The 5,667-nt window shown below is 40.6% G+C and overlaps 1 long non-coding RNA gene across 1 annotated transcript in view; it reads left to right on the forward strand.

Annotated features, from left to right (window-relative positions):
• Positions 1-1,708: 1,708 nt before the first annotated feature.
• LOC107183708 overlaps positions 1,709-5,667 on the forward strand; it is a 30,589-nt gene continuing 26,630 nt past the window's right edge. The window contains exon 1 of the long non-coding RNA XR_001514512.1: positions 1,709-2,053. This is a non-coding gene — a long non-coding RNA (uncharacterized LOC107183708). The remainder of the gene's footprint in view (positions 2,054-5,667) is intronic.

Below are 5,667 nucleotides of genomic sequence, written 5' to 3' on the forward strand. Positions count from 1 at the left end.
AAAGTAATTTTTATCCCAATTTACAGATGAAGAAACAAAGCTAAGCAAAGTTGCTTTGTCAAAGAGCAGCAATTATTTATGGAGCTAAGATTCAAATTAATCCCTTGATTATGTGACGTGGTAGTTTTATTTTAGGTTCTATAATCAAAGAGATACCTTACAAGTTATTCCTATCCTAAAATATTGCTTTTGAAAATTCCACATTATTTTTTAAAATGTCAGTATCTCTGTTAAAAATAATTTATTAGCTCCCCTCTACCCTTTCTCAAGCACTCTGTGCCCTTTTCTACTCCCTTCTCAGGTATTCGCTCCTTCCCCAAGGGGCATATATCCTTGCTTTCTTTCTCCTAAGTTCCAAGGACCTTTCTTTTGCCTCTGATTCTTATTTCCTGAGCCCTCCTAGCCCAGTTGGCTTACTTCTTCCACGGCTCACTTCTTCTATATCTGTGATCTTCTAAATAAATTCTTGCCTGTATTTGAGTCTTGGCTCTGAATTCTTTCTTAGCCAGAACTCAAGTATCAAGGTTGCTGAACCAAAGTCCAATTGCCAGTAAGAAGTGTCCTGATTAGACACAGTGGGCAAACCAAGAACAAATATAAAATAAAAATAAATAAAAAGTAACTTATTAAATCACTAGCATGATGTATTAGTCAGGGTTCTTCAGCCAAGCCTAACTAGTAGAAACACACACACACACACACACGCACACACCCCTTTATATGCATATATGTGTTTATCTGTTCACATGTGTACATATATACATATATACATACTAAGGCATTTCATAAGTTATGATCACACACTGTGGTCATAACTTTTGCAATTTGAGATGTGACAGCAAAACTAACATGAATTTCTTTTGCCTTCTTTCATGGTTAGATTTATTCTTACCGTAGATCTTAGCAGCCTCAGCATATGATTTTTTTCTCTCCTTATTACATCCAGAACTTTCACTTTTTTACTTCAAGGAAGCACTTTACAGCTTCTCTTTTGCTGCAACCTTTTGCAGCAAGCATTCAGAATCTGGAGAAGGGGCCACACGCAAATGGATATACTAGACAATAAATATAAATTTGGAAGGAATTGGGGGAACCAGGCAGAAACCTACTCTCTAGTGGAGTGGCTCCCTGAATCTCTGGACCCATGGCTTTTTCTTTACTGGAATATACATTTGCCCTTTAGCAAACCACACAGACATATCAAAGGTAAGGTTTGGTAAACAGTAAAAGATTATCAGGTTAGGAGATTGCCTTCAGCCACCATTGTCTCCACAGAACAATCGTTGCATAGCTTTTAGCCCTTGCTAAAGCCCCAAGGTCCATCAGCCTTCTGACGGACCTCTCCCATTTATGATGCTAACTACTTGTTGGTCTTTGCCTCCAGCACTCTTTGGCATATCCGAATTGCAAACATCACTACTCTTGAACTTTGGGGCCATTTTGAAGGAAATAAGGGTGACCTGAACACAAGCTCTGTGATTCTGCAACATTGGATCTGATAATGCAAGATGGTTAGGAAGTGACCAGCGGGTGGGAGCCCAGTGGGTACCTTGAACAAAGAGAGACTCCGATCCTGGAGGGGATCCTGCGAGATTTCATCATGCTACTCAGAACAGCTGACATTTTTAAAACTTATGAATTATTTCTGGAATTTTCCATTTAATATTTCAAGACCATGTTTGACCATTCACCCTGTTGAGATAAACATGTGTGCCTTGATGTAATTCATTGATAAACTAACAAAATGGCCAATTGTGCTGCAAATGGGGTACAGGCTTTAAAAGTGGGGGTCCTGACAAGCCTGGTGCTCGCCTGTCGAGACAGCCACAAAGGCACGTCCTCTTGTCAGTCTGGCAAGCGACACCACTCCACACTCCTCTCTCCTCCAGACGACAGAAGAACAGTCAGTACCTCCAAATTGATACACGACCTAGCTCTTGGGCAAGGAACGCCAGGCCCCTGCATCCAGACCAGCCCAGTCCAGCTGCCTGACCCCCGAGGACAGAACCACTGGGATCCCACTTAAGCCAGTACCCGCAGCACCAGGAATCGTGTGAGTAATAAAGTGCTGTGTGATTTGCAACTGCATATGTTTCATGTGGTGTAATTCCTCCAGCAGTTAATTGAATTATTTTGTGTACACTTAAAAGTTAAATTAAAGGTTCTGGTCTCTTTTTGGTCCTAAGCCTGCCTCCTTGGTTCTGCTTGTGTAGAGTAACCTCTTCACTAGCAACTGCTTGAACGTCCCACACCTGCACGGTTAAAGTTTATCTCAAGGGACACCTTAGATAAACACCCCAGATCCTTTCCCAGGATCTACTTGGGACATTATCCATGAGTTCTTAGCTCAAATTTCACTTTTTTTTTTTTCTCTCTTTTCACTGAGGTCTTCCTGGACCATCCAATGTAAAAGCACTAAACGCCACCGGAGTAAAATTTCTACTTGATACTGTTACTTCTTTATATTCACTAGTGTCTGAATGGTTAAAATGAAAGCGCTTAGTACCTGCTCTATAGTAGCTTTACAATAAACACTGAATACATAACTGAACTAATGAATTTATGCTTATGCTTCTGTTGCCTGAAAAGATCATATGAAAACCTTTCATTGCTTAAAATGAATTTTTTAAACTTTTCTTCAATGATAAGAGTAAAAAAGTTGAAAGGCCCCAGGCCCTTAAGATAATACAGGAGCACAAAGGTGGACTGAACCGTGGTGAGGGGTGTCAGAAAGAGAGCAGAAGAGGAAAATGGTGAATGCTGTTGGGAGGTAATGCTCCATGGGCCTCTCTTATATTTGCATAGTTTGCAAGCAAAGGCATTGGCTGCCCTAGTTCCCTATTTTCCTTCCAAGGATGTCTGCATTGGACGATAAAGATAGTGTCTCCTTTCAAAGCAATGGACAGGTTTGATATCTGTCTGGTATAGAAAAGGTAATGTCACCTTCTGGGACAAAGGACACAAAATCTGGATGCCCAGTCAGAATATCTGGATATGAAATCTGGTTCTGCCACTTATTAATATGGGATTTTACTATTTTAAGTTTCAGATTTCAGATTCTGTAAAATGGTTGTAACAAAATATGCCTGAAGAGCAGTTCTGAGAAGTAAATAAGGTGACATGCTGACATGTAGCATGATGAGCACATCTTGGGTAATTCAATGCCCATCTGTTTCTTTTCTTTGCCTTTCTTCTCTGCATTTCTCAAGCTGTCTTTAGAAAGTCAAAATGTTCACCTTTCCTAGGAAGATCTCAAGTCGACTCAAATTGTTACTGTAGCATTATTCACAATAGGCAAGATTTGGAAGCAGCCTACGTGCCCACCAGTAGATGAGTAGATGAAAAAGCTGTGGTTTTTACAACCGAATACTAATTGGCCATAAAAAAAGAAGAAAATCTTACGTTCTGAAACAGCATGGACGGACCTGGAGATTTTTGTGCTCAGTGAAACAAGCCAGTCAGAGTAAAACTAGTACCATGTGATTTCACTTATACATGGAATCTAATCAACAAAATAAACCAACAAAATAGAAACTAGACTCATAGATGCAGAGAACAGACTGACAACTGTCATAGGGGAATGGTACTCAGGGGCTAGGTGAATACGTGAAGGGATTAAGCAAAGAATAAAAACACCTCTTAGACACTGAAAACAGTATGGTAATTACAAGAGGGAAAGGAGAGTGGTGAGCAGGAAAGAAGGGTAAAGGGGGGATAAATGATGATGAAAGGAGACTTGACTGGGCTGGTGCACACACAATACAATATACAAATGATGTATTATTGAATTGTACACCTGAAACCTATATAATTTTATTAACTAATGTCACCACAACAAATTCACTAAAAATTTTTAAAAAATAAACTGTTATTCATGGAACTCATCCTATATAATAAAAGCCTAATATGCTAGGTGTCCAGTCTTCCAGTCATCTGTTCAACCAATCAAAGCATAATATGCTAATGATTTGCTAAGACCGCTCAACTGCTCGCTGTGATGTGCACTGACTACCAGGGGTGAGACAGTCAACTGGTCAACCAGTTGCTATGATATGCACTGACCACCAGGGGGCAGACGCTCCCACTGGTAGGTTAGCTTGCTGCTGGGGTCTGGCTGATCGGGACAGAGCAAGATGGGCTGGACATATCCTGGAGCCCTCCTTCGGTCCCACACCCCACCCCCTCCCCAGCCCCAATCATGCACCAGTGGGGTCCCTTGGCCTGGCCTGCGCACTCTTGCAATCCAGGACCCCTTGGGGGATGTCGGAAAGCTGGTTTTGGCCCAATCCCACAGGACAGGCCGAGGGACCCCACTGGTGCATGAATTTGTGCACTGGGCCTCTAATTTAAATATAATGAGCCTAAGTATTTCTGGACAAAAACAAAATAAAACATATACATAAAGTAGACATCATAGAGGTCTAGATAATCATAGTCAAATTCTTCTATCCCAAGGTCTGTCTTTAACCCAGATGTGTTTTTCTGACTTATCAGATATCTATGGGGCAGAGAGAAGAGGGAATGTGTCAGTGTGCAATAAGTTTAGCTGCAAATACAAAGCCCAACAAACAGTAGCTTCAAAAAGTAAATGATTTATTTGGTTCATACAAAAAGAAGCCAAAGGCTGGTGTTAGTTTAAGTGCAATGATGCCATCAAAGATTTTTCTAATCTCCCATACTTAACACGCTGTCTTCCAGCATCAAGCTGTTTCTTCTTAGTAACATCAGACAAACTATATAAATTGCACCCATTTAACTCTCAGGTAACTCTTGAATGCTCCGTTCAAAGTTCTTTAAAATTTCCTTAACAGCACTTACTGATCAAATATCTCATGTCCTACTGGTATTTAATCTCAGAGAAATTCTACCCAGATGGGCTGCATTTTAGCCCTAGAATGCTGAAAGCTGACACCAGCCTTTTACAAATTTGTCACCCAGGCACCTCATGGGTAACATTTCTCATATCCCAATATTAGGCAAAGATATGAGAAAAAAAAAGCTCTTTCTTTTTCTTTTTAATATATTTTTATTGATTTTAAAGAGAGAAAAAGGGTGAGGGAGAGAGATAAAAACATCAGTGTCAACACTGATCAGCTGCCTCCTGCATGCCCCCTACTGGGGATCGAGCCTGCAACCTAGGCATCTATCCTGACTAGGAATCAAACCAGTGACCTCTAGGCACTAAGCTCTTTCATATTCACTTGACCTTCCTGGTAGGATGCACAATTGATTCTTTTATTCCACTGACTATTATGTTTATGTTGAAATTCAAACAGGTTGTTGTAACTGATCTCATCTTGGGTCACAGCCCTTCGTCTTTCTCACATAAAACAAGAATGGTTTCCCCTATTCAAGAATAACGGCTACAATGAATGGAATGACATGTGGCCCTACCCCCTTGGTTCTATCACTAATAGGTGGGAATATGTCAGCTCTAAAACTTGGAGCCACTGGAGGGAGTAGGTAAGAGGAAAAAGCACAGTGAGAGTATATTCCTCAGCCTCAGAGTTAGGCAAATGCTTACATATCAAAAATACGTATTTATTTTTCAGAACACAAGAATGCTTTTCCTAAGCAGTCCAGAGTATCAGCATCAACTTTAGACAGAATAAAAAACCTGTGTCTTTCTGTACCACCATCATAACTCATTTCTCCTGCCTAACCTAC

Source organism: Myotis davidii, unplaced genomic scaffold (assembly GCF_000327345.1).
Source record: "Myotis davidii unplaced genomic scaffold, ASM32734v1 scaffold330, whole genome shotgun sequence".
Lineage (NCBI taxonomy): Eukaryota > Metazoa > Chordata > Mammalia > Chiroptera > Vespertilionidae > Myotis > Myotis davidii.